Here is a 16,631-nt window from a genome sequence, read left to right on the forward strand (position 1 = left end):
TCATGTACATTTTGGAGATAGCCAAGAATACATTAAAAAAGCATGAATAGCACACCAAATCATACACAAAATGGTATTCATTAAAAGTATGCAACACAATGTAGGCGAATTTTAAAATGTGACCAAAAATAGCACCATTTTTCTTGTCAGGAGAACTTGACACAAAGCAAGGATGGGACAACAATGCAGCAGGGATCTGGAAAACATGACAGCCAAGACTGAAAAATGTTGATGCTCCTAACCCAGATGTCACCTTTAGTGCAAAGCCACTGAAAACAATGGGGCATGTTAAGTATAACTCTGAAGTGGGTTGCCTTTAAATAAGATTAGCTCTGCATCTGATTGAGCGTTTGCAATGGGTGTATGAGCACATGAAAGCCCATCAGGATCTGTTCAATGTAGGGGATGTGGGGAGGACAACTGAGATTTGGAACATCAGAAATAAACCTTGGCTTTTCAAGCTTTGTTTGAATTCCCATCGACTTCTGTTCAAGCCATTGTTAAGTGCCATCTGATGCAAAGATAAGTGGCTTGGCTGGTGTTAAAAAGTACCAATCATTTCAGGACTGACAATATAATTTTCAGAGATGTAATACACTCAGAATTGTGTAGACTCTGTGCTTTTAAAATAATGTTTATGTATATTTCTTTTTGATTACTTGGAAGCCTTTCTGAATCTGTCTCATGCAATTGCAGTAGTTTATTGGAAACCTTCACACCTGTGGAGCACAATCTTGTTCGTGTTTCACATAAGGTTTGTGTAATTTGCCTGGCTATTTGTGGTTAATTTATGAGGTGCTGAGGCACATCCTGGTTGTGCAATTGGGCATGTGATGGAGACACATCCCGTCATCTTGCCAATTAGCCGTGGCAAGTGCTGCAGCCCTTGTGCAAACACCAACATGATTCTCCACGCTGGGTTTTCTCTGTATGCCCACGTTTATATTACGGAAGAGAAAATACAGTACATGTGTGGTTATATGTCTGTCTTGAGGGACGTGGTGGCACTGTGGGCTAAACCGCAGAAGCCTGTGCTGCAGGGTCAGAAGACCAAGCAGTCGTAAGATCGAATCCACGCGACGGAGTGAGCGCCCGTCGCCTGTCCCAGCTCCCGCCAACCTAGCGGTTCGAAAGCATGCAAATGCGAGTAGATAAATAGGTACCATCTTGGTGGGAAGGTAAACAGCATTCCGTGTCTAAATCACACTGGCCATGTGACCACGGAAAGATTGTCTTCGGACAAATGCTGGCTCTATGGCTTGAAGAGCGGGATGAGCGCCACCCCCTAGAGTCGGGCACGACTGGACAAAAATTGTCAAGGGGAACCTTTACCTTTACCTTATGTCTGTCTTAACAGAAGACATAGATGCTAAGGGTAGGATGGAGAACCTTCTCCCCCCCCCATTTAAATATACAGTAACTTCACAACAATGAGGACTAAAATGTGACACACCCCCAAGCCTTCATTAATATTGTACCACAATAAATCAAAGGCATGGTATACTGACTTCCTCGTGAAAACCAACTTGGTGAGGCCACGGCAAGCATCTTAGGTAATAACTGTCACACTGACTTCCTTTTTGGGAGATGAGGGTCGTTTTATTCCACAAGCCACATTAATTTTCAAATGACACGAGGCAATAACTTCTGAAAAAATTGCCTTCTCAGGGATCAGCTGGGATGAAGGACAAGCCAAATAGCTGCCATCGCATTTGCAACTTTTGTCTCTAAAAGTTTTGTGAAGAAGGAGACTAGATCTGCTGATGAACCAAACAACCAACCAGACAGACAACAACTGGCAAACAAGGAAATCATTCCCCCACCCACCCACCCACCCCAACATCACAGTGAAGAACACACTTTGTTACAAAAAGAAAAAGAAAAACCGCACCCCCACAGATTCTTGAATGACCTGTATGATCCTCTCTCTACGACAGGAGGTGGACAGTTTATGGAAGGGTGCCAAGACTTGTGTGTTGTGCTCTCAGGATCTCACGCTCCAATCTCAGATGTTCGAGGATCTGAAACCCTGGGAAAATGCTGCTGCCATTCAAGGTAGGCAAAATATAGCTAGAAGGACCATAATTCTGACCTGGAATAAGGCCGTTTCCTGCGCTCTCCAACCCAATGCTGCTCTGCAGCAGAGGTGTGAAAACAGAGAAACCCTCTGACCCTCCCCACTTCTCTGTTCACTTCTTCAAGCACCCTCCCTAAGAAGAAATGGTCCTTCAAGGTCCCAGCCCCTTTCATCTTCATAAAACACATGGCTGCACATTTCCTCCATCTCTGTCTCTCTCTTGCAATCTCTCTCTCAATCTCTCTCTCAGTCTCTCAATCTCTCTCTCTCTCTCTCTCCTTCACACCAAAGTTTGTAAGACAAGTGTGGTCATGTAATCCCAGAGAACTCCAGGCAAACGTCTTCTGATATTAGGTAGTCTTTCATTTTCAGATAGGCTTTGCGTGCCTTCAGGAGAAATGGTTAGGAGGTGTCTTTCAGCTCTGGACTCTGGGGTGCTTGAGGAGGTACCTCTGTGGCTGGTGACTGCATGTCTTGAGATCTATCTGTGTGATGGGAAAGAGATAAAGATATAGTATCAGTTAATGGGAGGCTAGACAAAGCCAAGTTGATCTGTACTATGACATTCTGAACTCTTGTGTACAGAACTGAAAGCTGAGCAGAAGAAAACTGACAGAGGGGGGAAAATCAACGTTAGCAATGTAGTGTTTGAGGAAAGTTTTAAGGATGCCATGGACCTGCAGAAGGACAAATAAATGGGTTCCAAATCAAACTAAGCATAAACTTTCCCTAGAAGCTGCAACGAGGCCATTGTAGTGTGAACATACACCATGAAATTACAATAATGTTAGAAAAAGCTGAAGGCAGTAAGAAAAAAAGAAGACTGCACATGAGATAGACTAGCTCAGTAAAACAAGTTGCAACCTTTAGCTGCCAGTATGTTGTATGTATGTATGTATGTATGTATGTATGTATGTATGTATGTATGTATGTATGTATGTATGTATGTATGTATGTGTGTGTGTGTGTGTGTGTGTGTGTGTGTGTGTGTGTGCGTGCGCGCGCGCGTGCGTGCGTGCGCGTGCGTGCGTGCGTGCGTGCGTGCATTTATTTATTTATTTCCTTCCCTCCCTCCCTCCCTCCCTCCCTTCAGAAGGGGCTTTTATTGTGATTATCAGTTGCCATCAGGTTACGTACGTAGAGACCCACAGTGGATTTGAGGGAACAGGAAGGGGGGAGGGCATTGGAGGGGGCAGCCATTGAGGTGGTGCTGGGTAGGGGAAGGAATGGCGGTGGGGGTAGAACATGCCCATGTAGGAGAAGAGAGGTTAGATATCTTACATCTATCCCCTCTTCTAGTCCTACCCCCAACCAGGTGGTATCAGGTGACCATATCAGCAAACCCTCGAGCCACACGGTGCTGTTGATGAATGCCAGGTCAGTACAAAATCAGACTGCCCTCATCCATGATGTAATTCTGGATGAGGGGCTGACCTGGCGTGCATTACTGAGACCTGGGTGGGAGAGAAGGGTGGTGTCCCCCTCTCCCAACTGTGTCTGCCTGGGTACTCAGTCCAGCACCAATGTTGCTCGGAGGGTCGGGGAGGGGGAGTTGCTATAGTCTATAGGAGTTCTATCTCCTTGACCAAGCTTCCTATCCCTTTGAGAGAAAGTCTTGAGGGCCTGTACTGTGTGTTGGGCTTATGAGACAGATTGGGGATTCTGTTGGTGTACCGCCCACCCTGCTGCGTACCAACAGTCTCCCTGCCTGAGCTGTCAGACCTGGTGTTGAGGACTCCCAGGCTGTTGGTGCTGGAGGACCTCAACATCCATGCCGAGGCTGCCTTGACTGGGGTGGCTTAGGACTTCATGGCCGCCATGACAACCATAGGGCTGTCTCAATGTGTCATTGGCCCGACACATGAGAAGAGCCATACCTTGGACCTGGTTTTCTCAATGGGACTGGAAGATCGTGGTCCGCATGTGGAGGGGCTGGTTGTGATCCCATTGTCATGGTCAGACCACTTCCTGGTCAAGTTCAGTCTATTAGCTTCTTCTTCCCTCTGCTAGGGTGGGGGATCTATTAAGATGATCCGCTCTCAGAGGCTAATGGATCTGGATGGTTTCCTGAATGCTCTGGAGGATTATCCATCTGATATGGTCGGCACTCCTGTCAAAGCGCAGGTTACCCTATGGAATAGGGAGATGTGGTTGACACAAAGTGCCTAAGTGCCCTCTCCCTGCTCCCCGAACCCAGACAGCTCCTTGGTATACATCTGAACTGTGGGTGAAGAAGCGAGAGGGGAGACGGCTGGAGTGCAGGTGGAGGAAATCCCGCTGGGAATCTGATCGAACATGACTTAGAGCCCATTATCGGGCCTATTTCGTGGCAATACGGCTGGTGAAATGGCAATATTTCTCCAGCTGTATTGCTTCCTCAGAATGTCGTCCAGCAGAGCTCTTTCGGGTGGTCTGGGATCTTCTTCAACCAGGAAATTTGCTGGAGGTCCCGGACTGCTCATCAGCTCGGTGTGATGAGTTTGCCATTCATTTTGAGGGGAAAATCGCTCAGATTCGCAGTGGGTTGGACTCTACCATTACTGCAGAATCAGAGGATGTGTCCAGTGTGCCATGCTTAGATCAAGTATTAATGGATGAGTTTCAATTGTTGAGACCTGAGGATGTGGACAGGGTACTTGCATCTGTCTATTCTACCACCACTCTGCTTGACTCTTGCCCATCTTGGCTAATTGGAAGATCTGCCGGGGGGGGTGCACTTGGGTCCAGGAGGCCGTGAACGCCTCTTTGAGAGAGGGAGTGGTCCCTACCACCTTGAAAGAGGTGGTACTTTGACCACTCCTTTAAAAGCCTAATCTGCACTCAAGGCTGGTGGTTAACTACCAACCAGTGGTGAACCTCCCTTATTTGGGCAAGGTGTTGGAGCGGGTTGTGGCCAGGCAACTCCAGGCACTGTTGGATGAAATGGATTTTCTGGATCAATTTCAATTGGGTTTCAGGCTGGGTTTCAGTACGGGGACTGCCTTGGTCACCCTGTATGATGACCTTTGTTGGGAGAGAGACAGGGGGAGTGTGACCCTGTTGATACTCCTGGACCTCTCAGCGGCTTTCAGCACCATCGATCATGGTGTCCTTCTGGATAGGCTGGCTGGTTTGGGAGTAGGGGCACTGTTTTACGGTGGTTCCGCTCCCTCCTGGCTGACCGTGTCCAGAGGGTGGTGCTGGGGGACAGTTGCTCTGCCCCATGGTGTTTATGTCATGGGGTTCCTCAGGGCTTGATACTGTCCCCCATGCTGTTTAACATCTACATGAAACCGCTGGGAGATGTCATCAGGAGGTTTGGGCTGAGGAGTCAGCAGTATGCTACGACACAGCTCTACCTCTCGTTTTCCACCAATCCAGGTGAGGCGGTTTCTGTGCTGAACTCATGTCTGGACCTGATAATGGACTGGATGAGGGTTAATAAATTGAAACTCAATCCAGACAAGACGGAAGTGCTGTTAGTGGGTGCTTCACCAGACAGGCTAGAGGGCCATTTCCCTGCCCTAAATGGGGTTACACTCCCCCTAAGGGAAAGGGTCCGCAGCCTGGGGGTGCTCCTGGACCCCAGTCTAACTTTGGAAGCCCAGGTGGACTCGGTGGCCAGGGGTGCCTTCCTTCAGCTGCGAAAATTGTACCAGCTACGGCCCTACCTGGACGAGTGCAGTCTCATGACAGTTACACATGAACTGGTAACATCTTGTATAGATTACTGCAATGTGCTCTACGTGGGGCTGCCTTTGAAGATGGTCCAGTGAGCTGTGTGGCTGGCGAGTGGTGAGGCCGCTAGGGGACACATTAAGCAGATTCTGTTTAAATTACATTGGCTACCAGTTGCTGCCCGGGCCCAATTCAAAGTGCTTGTTTTGACATACAAAGCCCTAAACAACTACCCGAAGGACCGCCTCCCTCCATATGAACCTACCTGGCAGTTAAGATCTAGCCAGGGGGCCCTTTTGAAAGAGCCATCCCTCAAGGAGGTAAGAGGGACAGCTTGTAGACAAAGGGCCTTTTCGGCAGCTGCCCCCAGACTATGGAACGCCCTCCCAAGGGAGATTTGTCTGGCACCGACACAGATGATGTTTCAGTGCCTAGTCAAAACCTTCCTGTTCCAGAAGGTTTTTAATTGAAATAATATCAACTGTGGGTCCTGATGGCAACTTTTAGATGCATAGTCAGCATGTACAACAAGGTCTTGTCCATGCTGAGGACAGATGTACCGACTAAATTTGGTTGGTGCAGATGGGCAAAAGTTATTCCTGTCCGTTTGTCCTCCACATTTTCTCTCCTCCACCCCCTCCTGTCCTCCTTTACCTTCTCCCATTCACAGATCACTAGCAAACAGTCTCATTACTTTAGATTTCAGCTGAACCATGTTCCATCAAAGCAACAAAGAACATTAAGAGTAGGAGAGTTACATTAGACATGGCCGTTGCTGGCAAGAGAATAAAGATGATATCTACCTGAATTTAGGGACATTTCTGCCAATTTCAATGGCAAATCAGTTGGACTGACCCCAGCTGGTGAACCCAGGATGTCGGGCAAGGCGTTCCTTCGGCCGGTGCGCCCAGATGAAGCAAAATCCAGCACTGGCTCTACCTCAGTCATAATTACCCTGAAATGACACAGGAAGTTTCATGTTAGGCTTAAGTCAGCCTGGCCAATGTGAAGAATTCTAGAATTTGTGCCCCAGTATCTGGAGACCTACAGGTCAATTGGGCAGTTCTCTGCGACCTGATTTTCTTTAATTTGAGAGGTTGGATACCTTCTGTGTGCGATGCCCAGGCTCTGCCACTGAACTCCCATGATAGGAACAGGGGGAGTTGCTGCCTTTATCAGGTCAGGACATTTATCTCCCTAGCTCAATACTGGTGACTCTGCCTGTCGGCTACCAGTTGTTTAGATGAGGACCCTTGGCCTTCCAGAGGTTCTTTGCCTCTGTCTCCTATCACCTCGGCCATTGGCAGTGCTGGCTGGGGTTGAAAGAAACTAGAGCCTAGGAACCTCCAGAAAGTCTCTCTGCCCAGTCCAGATGACCCTGGGCTAGACAGAGTCGGGGACTGACTTAACAAAAAGCAATTTGCTTGGACAGGTCCCTTTTCATAAGGGATGGACTCCCTGCAATATGGTGTGCTAATTCTCAGCTCAGATGATTGGAGTCGGCTTCGAAGGAAAGAGGGCCACCAGCTGCTGCCTCCCACGACTTCAGTCAAAGAATATCCTCCCTGGTATTCTTTTCCCAGACAGTCTTACAGACACTTTCCTCTCCCCCCCTCCCCACCCCACACTTTCCCATCTGTCTCCAAGGCTTGCTCACAAGGCTTGGCTGCTTACAACTGCAGTCTGCATGTCTGTGTGTTGAAGAAGAGTAAGGAGGATCTTTCCTCATCAAAACAGAGGAAATGTATTACTTGAAGAGATGATAAAAGGAGATACACAGAAATTCAGAGACAGCGATACAGAGGAAACTGCAGATGAGGGAGAATTCCCTCTCCCATCCAACAATTGGACCTACTGTCAAATCATTGAGAAGTTCCTCCTAATGTTCAGCCAAAATCTATCCTTCTGTTAAATTTCACCTGCCTTCTAAGTCAACCTTCTAAGGCAACCAACAAAAGTCTTCGACAAGTTGGTATGCCTTCTGATATCTGAAGGGTGCCCTCATGTCCTCTACTCCGTGTCTGCTTCTTCAGATTTAAATGCTCTTGGTACCTCAAACATTTCTTTCTATAATTCATTTTCTTTCACATTGGAGATCTTCCATTGCCACCCTCTGAATCTATTCATTTATCTGAGATATAGGGAAAATGTGGCTTTCCAGAACTTCTTGGAGTCCTAACTTCATCAGTCGCAATGGTGAAAGAGTATGGAAGTGGTCTCCATGGTTTGTAATGGATGTCTATGACATCATAGAAGAATAACCCCTGATCATGTCATCTGATATCAGCTCAGAAACAAGGCTTTCCAGGTAAGAGAGTTCAGTCATTGGGATGGGTGACATCAAATGCTGACTAAGCAAAGTGGTGAAAGTTCATGTGATTGTCAGAGTGTGACTAAGCTTATTGGGTCAATGTAAATATTAAAAGGGTCATGTGACCTATTATTCTTGCATACTAGGGATAGATCCTACCGATTTTGTAATTATTTCTGACAGATCATTGCCCATATTTTGTGTTTTGAGTATTTGCTGGAGTGCCTTTAATTTTTTTTTAATGCATTAGAATGTTTTAGAGTTCAGCTCCCTGAACACACCAGAGCAGCAAGGGATTGGCTCTCCTTTGTCAGAGATTTCTATACACATGGCCAACGGTTAGGAGTGCAATAGCAGTGGACTTCTTGCATTGTAAGGGGGCTGGAGGAGATAACCTTCCTTCTCTGCAGGCTTTTCATAACAAAGATGACCAGACCCACTTGGAGGGTAATGCTTAACCTCCAAAGTTTGCATTACAGTAAACATTCTGTGATATCCTTCCTCCACCATTTAGAAAGGCTGCTACTGCCATAAAAGAAACTAAAAGTTAAAGTTACACCCCAGAGGCAAAATACAGTACATTATCACTTTTCATACGCAATTAATGTAATGTCATATGATTACATTATCGCAAAAAGGAGATAATTACAAGTAACTAGTAGGAATTTTCAAAGAGATAGATGTGTTAATTTGTTTTAGCAACTACTGGGAAAATAATTTTTTTTTAAAAAAATTAAAAAATAAAAACAGTATTGCAGTCACACCTTAAAGATTAAAAAGCTTATTTCAGGTTGAGCTCCCATGGATTACAATTCATTCATGGTGAGGGAGGAAGGCAAAAGGCCATGTGTCTGAGGAACTGTATTCAACTGAAACAAATCTCGTTTTTAAGGCGCTGCAAAATATTGGTTTTGATTCTTTTTTAAATAGTTAGTCTTTTGGAACTATTTACGCCTAAGCTCTGCCCCACAAACTATCAATTGACAAATAATGTGTCATCTTTTTCAGAGGTCTAATTAAATGTCCCATGGCCAAGAGACGTTAGGCTGATGGAGGTAAGGTATTTTCCATAGCCTTATGATTATGGAACTGTCTCCTCAGAGAGCTCAGATTGTCCCCATCCTTGTCCATCTTTGGGTGGACCATCAGTACTCTTTTATTTAGGTTGGCTTTTGATGTATTTTAAAGGTTAATCCCCTCACTCCCATTCCCTGGATGTTTTAAAGATGCCTTACTTTGGTCTTGATGTGAATCTTTTGTTTTCAGAGTTGTGCGTTGCCATGAGTCCCTTTTATGCAGGAAGATGATTTATAACAAATATATTAATAAATAAGCAAATAATTAATATTTTCTTCAGTTGTAATATTGGACAGTATGATGTGGTGATTCTCCCATCTTAGAAAGAGAGCATATGGAAGACTGACTTTTTTGAAGCAGCACAAAACAAACAAACAAACAAATCACTACGTTTTGAATCCCCCTACATGAGGAAAACTAACAGATCAGGAAGGAGGACTTAGAAATCAAAATGCATTCGGGAATGGAACGGTCAAATTCAGACAATGACACATTTAATTGGTTTTCTCAGTTTAATCAGGATTAGAAGCTGTTGAAGGGCAGAATTCTTTTCCCTGGTGTGAGACTCAAGGATGCTGGTAGACTGAACCTATCACGGAAACTGGACTTCATTCTGTGAAACCCCAGTTGAAAAATGCTGGACAGTGAGAGAATAAAGCTGGTGGGGGCCTGGTCTGGGCAGAAGTAGGGCACTGGTTGATGAAGCATGCAGAGCTTTTGGAACCATCTCGGGAGGGGATCCGGGTGCTAGATCCTGTGAAGCAACATCAGGATGGGCGATCGTTGAGTTATCAGGAAGAATATTGCGGGGTGGATTAAAATACCCACACATTATTGGTTAGTGCAGTTCCTTCTTCATATTAACCTTGAAAAATGACAAGGGATAAAAAATGATGCCAGCTGCCAGCACCCCTTATACGCTTTCAGTGTAATCCCTTCCCCCACATGGTACCCAACTTTTCAATTTGTTGTTCCAAAGGAACACTCCATCCTAGATGTGCCCATCACTTCAATCAAAGCCCCGGGAAAGACATTTTTACATTCCAAGTCTGTACAAATAAACTCCTATCAGACAACACATGCCCACACTTGTCTACTTGATATCACAACCCACAACTGTGATATCACCATCCAGACTGTACAATGAATGAATACAACTGGGAGAAAGCAAGCAATACCCACTCTTGCGCTTTTACAGATTCCGGTCAGGCTCTGGGTCTAAGCCATCATCCCCTCAACTAGAATTGCAGTTGTTCTATTCAAGAAATTCATAATGCACACCGAAGACCTGGAAACACACATGGAGCCATGAAGATGGACAGGCTAAGGGGGCAAAATTTTGCTTTAAGGAAAGTTTGGATGTCTTGCAATGTGGATCCATGTTTCCTCATGGAAGCCAAACACCTCTGTCTGTCTGTCTGTCTTGCAGCCACTAGACATCTCTCGCTATCTGTCCATTTAGCCATTGTTCTTTAATCCCCAAGGAAGGCAGACTGACTACATGGATGGATAATGAATGCATCAATTGCTGTATAAATCGGACTGACTACACATGCAGAAGTGTGGCATCCGGGTCTCCACCTGTAACGTTTCCCTCCATCCTCCTATTTTGATCCCTTCTGCCTCCCTCTTTTCTCCACACACAGGGAAAAAAATCCCAAGCCTCTCCATATCAAGGACAGAAAGAGCAAGCTGACACACTTACCAAATGAACTGTGGAGAGAAATGGAGGGGCTGATCCCAAAGGAGGGAGTCTCTGGTCCGACTGAAATGGAGAGAGAGCAAGAGGCTGTTTAGGGAGATGGGATCCTCACTGCTCCCTGACAGCTTCCATGGCTCCCCTGAAGCATCCCTCTCCTTGGCTGAACCTATTTCGGGATGCTCTGGGTATCAGCAGACTGTGTTAGTTGCCTGCCTGATACGCCTGCCGGATCTACCAATTGTTTTGAAGGGATGGGGGGGAAAGACCTGTGTTCTCTGCCTTCCTTTCCCTGGCTCAGCAGCCCTACAATTGCTCCTGCGTGCTATTTAGAAGCAGGAGTGTGTGCTTTCGCTTCTCACAGAGATGCTTTCTGCCTGTTTCTTCTCCATCGTTTTCCTCCCGGGCTGTCCTCCTGCCCTGTCTCCCAGCTGGTACAAGACTTGGTACTTGCCATCCTACACACGCTTGGTCTGAGCTGCCAGGGTTGTGGATTAGCTTTTCTGGCAGTTCTTTTTTTGAAGCAAGGGAAGCAGCCCTCTCCCTTTATTATCCCTTAAGATGGGGAACTGTTTCCTTCTCTCTTTGCCTCGTCCCCAACCTCTCATTTCCCACCCTGCCCCACCCTGTTCTCCTGCCCCATCCTTTGAGCAACAGGTCACCATGAAGTTTGCCCCCTTTCATTTTTCACCTTAGCAGAGTATTTATTATTTCCGAATGGGGTTGCAATGAAGGCAGCAAATGGAAGCAGAAATGAAATTGTCCTGTATTTCTTAGGGGACTTTCAGAGGTCATTACCTTCCAAATAACCTCAAAAGCATTTCACGTGTACGATGTCTTTCCCTGCCGAAAAGATTCTTCTACAAAGCATACTCAGTCAGCCAGTCTTTTAAAAATATATATTCACCAAAAGGCATTTGGGCTTAATTAGATGGTCTTTCCCCCCCAAACTTGTTAATTATTTGTGATATATTTATGAAAAACAAGAAACCAAGGTTGGCTTAAAAAGTCTGAGGAACCTCTGCCATTTGGAGATCTTTATCTGATCCCACCCCTCTTGCAAATGTCTAAGTGGGGTAGCATTTGCCTGGATACACCTGGAAACATAGGTTTTCTCCAGTGCTACTGATAATCAAATGTATGTTTTTCTTCAAGATTATTACTGTTACTCAAATATATAGATTCAATCAATTAGAATTCTTTGATTTAATAGGCTAGTACTCACTTGATCTTTAAAAGGGTGCTTCAGCTATATGTAGTAGTTATGCGCTCATTGAAGGAATTAACACATCCAGTTGATTAATCAACCTACTGAATAGCAGTTGTCTTCCTGTCCTTCCTTCCTTTCTCTGCTATCTCCATCCCCCTATCCTTGCTTCTCCCCCCCCCATTCATTCATTCATTCATTCATTCATTTGAAGGCTCAAACATTATGTACAGGTAAGTCCTATACTTGCTACCAGGAATCCTTAAAAAAAAAATTAAGATGCCCTGATTGTGCAAAGCAACACTACATACATGTACTCCTGGATTGTTTAATGTAGTTTTTATGAAGACCACCTGGAACAGAAGCAATTAAAGGAAAGAAGGAACCAGAAATGGCTGAACAGCTGAGCCTGCAGGATGGCTCACTTTTCTTTCTTCGTCTTCCATAGCCTGGTGGAAGGCTGAATGACTGTCAAGGAGAGGCAAAGCCTAGTGGAACTGGCTTCTCAGGAAAGCTGTGATCATATTAGACTGTAAAGGTACTGAGGATATTGCCTTCTTCTTTGATGATGTCCTTTGTAGGTCAGGCTTGGGAACTGGAAATATTAGTGCAATGTGCCAGCCTCACTGCGATGAAAACTCTGCTGCAGAGTTTTGTATTTCTGGTTAAATTCCTCTAGCTGTGTAGCAGAAGTGCAGGGTTTCATAGAGCAGAATATCTTCAAATTCCCTAGAGTAGTCCACCCCTTTTTCTCATCCATTGGCACTTACAGTGTTAGTAACTCAATCTGAGACATTTATAAGAGAAAGAGAAAAAAAGTTTCATTACTTACAATTGAACAGATCAAACAGCAAACTGACAAACATGACTGCTTTCAGCAAACAGACTATCTGATTGCTTCCAGCAGACAATTGAGAGAGGAAAAGAACTGAGCAGAACGGTGGGGCTGTCTTTGAATTCCAAAGCAGGAAGGAACAATTGGTTACTGCTGGATATACTGACAGTCACCCCAGCCTGGAAAATTCATTCTCATGTGCTTAGACAGGTTATACCTTTGGACATGAATCATTACATTTCTGGAGAAATATGGGACAGATACACCCCGAGGGTGTTGGGAGCATGGCATTGAAAAGGTATGTTATATTTGTGTTTCCTTTTTTCTTTCTTTTCAAGCTGATATGTTAGTTATGTTGTGTTTATTTGTTGTTATATTATTGAAAATATTTATTAAAATAATAATAATAAAAAGAAAGTTCCCTCCCAGCCAAACCTACTAAAGTCAGCATGCGAGGTTGCATAAATTCCACCAAATTGTAGCAGTCAGACCCAAGTGTCTTACTCCTTATGCCATCATGGCAACTCTGACACAGATGGACTTATCAGGCTGACCTATCTTGTGCTAAAGCACTCTGTCCACTCTACCAATATAACTGGAGACTTCTGCATTGCAGGTGCTTGGCCAAACCACAGACTCGAGGACTCAATAGAATCTCAGCATCCTGTGTAGATGATGTACATTCCAGGATAAAGTTCCTCTTTCTGAACTAATTTTCTTGCCTATTGCCCTTCTGCTTCTGAACCTGATCTACCCCACCCTCTGGTCTAGCTTCAGCTATGTTATCTGTTTTTGGTCTTTTGAACTTTCTGTAGTTTGTTTTAGAAATCAGATCTTCCTAAAGCTTGGAAGTAACTGGTTACAAAGCACTAGTTAGTTGCTGATCTGAAAACAAGTGTGGGATATACTTTTGTTAGACCACTAAGATCTTCCAAACAGGAGAGCTTTTGAGTCCTGCGGGACCCTTTATTAGGCTGGGCATTACAAAACTGAGAGATCGACAATAATCATGGCCCTATCTAGTTTAAATTAAGTCCTAAAGTGGAGACTTCTGCTGACTGAAACAGTTTCAGGTTTCACTCCAGGCAGTGTAGATTCCATTGTCCATCCTTCTCTTGGCTGCCAGAAACAAAGGGGTTCTGCTTGGCTGGAAATCAGAGGCACACAGAAACATGGGAAACCCCACATCAGGTAAATATGGGATGCATCTCATTTATACACTAAGCAGGATGGAGCCAATTGCAGGCAAGCTAAGAGAATTACCCAATGGGTAAAGGTACTGAGGGGAGTGAAAGAATCCTGTCTCTGCAGCTCCACTGAGCAGCAGGACTGGTCACCCTTATTAGTGCATATGCACCAAGACTGTCGTCTGCAGCAGAAGCCAAAGACAAATTCTATGACGATCTGGCAGCTACAATTTAAAAAATCCCTGAGAGAGAACCACTGTTCATTCTTGGGGACTTTAACACCAGAGGTGGTGCTGATCACAGTTCTTGACCCACTTGTCTAGGCTGCTTTGGCATTGGGAAGATGAACAAAAATGGCCAACGCTTGCTGGAGTTTTGCTGCTATTATGGTCTTTGTGTCAGCAACATGTTCTTTAATACGAAGCGTTGACACACAGTCTCTTAGAGACATCCAAGATCGAAGCATTGGCATCAGCTTGATTTGATCCTCACTAGATGCTCTAGCCTTCCTAGTATTACCATCACATGCAGTTACCAGGGTGCTGATTGCAATACTGATCACTCCCTGGTGTGTAGCAGAGTCAAACTGTGAATAAAGAGATTGTATCACACGAAAAAGGAAGGAAGACCACGTATTGACATCAGCAAGACTCGTGATCAGAGAAAAGTGGAGGAATTTGCTCAAGCATTTGAGGAAATTCTTCCAGGCCCAGCTGATGCAGATGCACCTGAACGATGGGAACATTTCAAGAATGCTGTTTATAACACCGCCTTGTTCACATTTGGCAAGAAGACCAAAAAGAAGACCCTCTGGCAAGAAAACCAAAAAGACGGCAGACTGGTTTGAAGCCCATTCAGAGGAGTTGATGTCAGCCATCGAGGAAAAGAGGAAAGCTCTAGCAGCATACAAAGCCTGCCCTAGTGAGTACAACATTCAGGTTCTTCGAGTTGGTCATAGCAAAATCCAACAGATTGCCAGATGTTCTAATGATTATTGGCTTCAGCTATGCTTTCAGATACAGTTAGCAGCGGACACAGGTAACATCAAGGGAATGTATGACGGCATCAAGCAGGCTTTAGGTCCAATACAGAAGAAATTAGCTCCCTTGAAGACTGTTACAGGCGTGATCATCTAGGACTGAGCACAGCAGATGGAACGCTGGGTGCAGCACTACTCTGAGCTATATTCCAGAGAGAATGTAGTAACCGAAGAGGCATTAATTAATATCGAGTGCCTGCCTGTCTTGGAAGAGCTGGATAGCGAACCAACTTTAGCAGAAATAAAAGCGGCCTTGAATTCCCTCACCTCCAGCAAGGCACCTGGGAAGGACAACATCCCTGTTGAAATGCTGAAGTGCTGTAAAGAGATCATCACCACCGAGCTGTATGAAGTCTTTTGTCTTTGCTGGAGGGAAGGTGGAGTACCACAGGAAATGAAGGATGCAAACATTGTCACATTGGATAAGAACAAAGGTGACAGGGGCGACTGCAATAACTACCATGGCATCTCTCTTCTCAGCGTTGTAGGGAAGCTGCTTGCCCGTGTTGTGCTGGAGGCTCCAGGTGTTTGCAGACAGAGTCTATCCAGAATCACAGTGTGGATTTCAAACAAAGGCCTTTGATTTGGTTAACAGGGATGGCCTTTTTAAAATACTTCCCAAGATTGCATGTCCACCTCGACTCCATCAGATTCTTTCTTGATGAAATGAAGGGCACTGTAGTTTTTGATGGCTCAACATTAGATCCCTTTGACATCTGAAGCGGAGTGAAACAGGGCTGTGTCCTCGTACTGACCCTGTTTGGGATCTTTTTTGCTGTCATGCTGAAGCACGCTTTTGGAATTGCAACAGATCAGACAGAAACCTCTTTAATCTCCCTGGATTGAGAGCAAAGACCAAAGTCCAGCTGAAATGCATGTGGGACTTCCTCTTCGCTGATGATGCAGCTGTTGTTGCCCATTCTGCTGAAGAGCTCCAACAGCTTATGAATCATTTTAGTAAAGCCTGCCAAGATTTTGGACTAACAATCAGCCTGAAGAAAACACAAGTCATGGGCCAGGGTGTGGATTCACCTCCCTCTATTACTATCTCCACACAATAATTGTTGTTGTTCATGACTTTGTGTACCTTGGCTCAACAATCTCTGACACTCTCTCCCTAGATGTTGAGCTGGATAAATACATTGGCAAAGCAGATACCATGTTCTCTAGACTCACAAAGAGAGTATGGCTCAATAAGAAGCTGACGACATATACCAAGATCCAGGTCTATAGAGCCTGTGTCCTGAGCACACTCCTGTACTGCAGTGAGTCCTGGACCCTTTGTGCACAGCAGGAGAGGAAACTGAACACCTTCCATATGCGTTGCCTCCAACACATTTTTGGTATCACCTGGCAGGACAAAGTTCCAAATAGGGTAGTCCTAGAACGAGCTGGAATTTTTAGCATGTATACATGACTGAAACAGCTACGTCTACATTGGTTTGAGAATGGCTGACGGTCGGTTTCCAAAAGATCTCCTGTATGGAGAATTAGTGCAGGGAAAGTGCCCCAGAGGGAGACCACAGCTGTGATACAAGGACA

General features: G+C 45.1%; 1 long non-coding RNA gene across 1 annotated transcript; it reads right to left on the reverse strand.

Moving 5' to 3' along the window:
* Positions 1–2,204: 2,204 nt before the first annotated feature.
* LOC144584294 (uncharacterized) lies at positions 2,205–11,014 on the reverse strand. The gene is made up of 3 exons (XR_013538450.1): positions 10,828–11,014; positions 6,538–6,689; positions 2,205–2,562 (listed from the first exon to the last, which is right to left on the reverse strand). It is a non-coding gene; the product is annotated as an uncharacterized LOC144584294 (long non-coding RNA).
* Positions 11,015–16,631: the final 5,617 nt, after the last annotated feature.

This window comes from Pogona vitticeps, chromosome 9, assembly GCF_051106095.1.
Source record: "Pogona vitticeps strain Pit_001003342236 chromosome 9, PviZW2.1, whole genome shotgun sequence".
NCBI classification, from domain to species: Eukaryota; Metazoa; Chordata; class Lepidosauria; order Squamata; family Agamidae; genus Pogona; species Pogona vitticeps.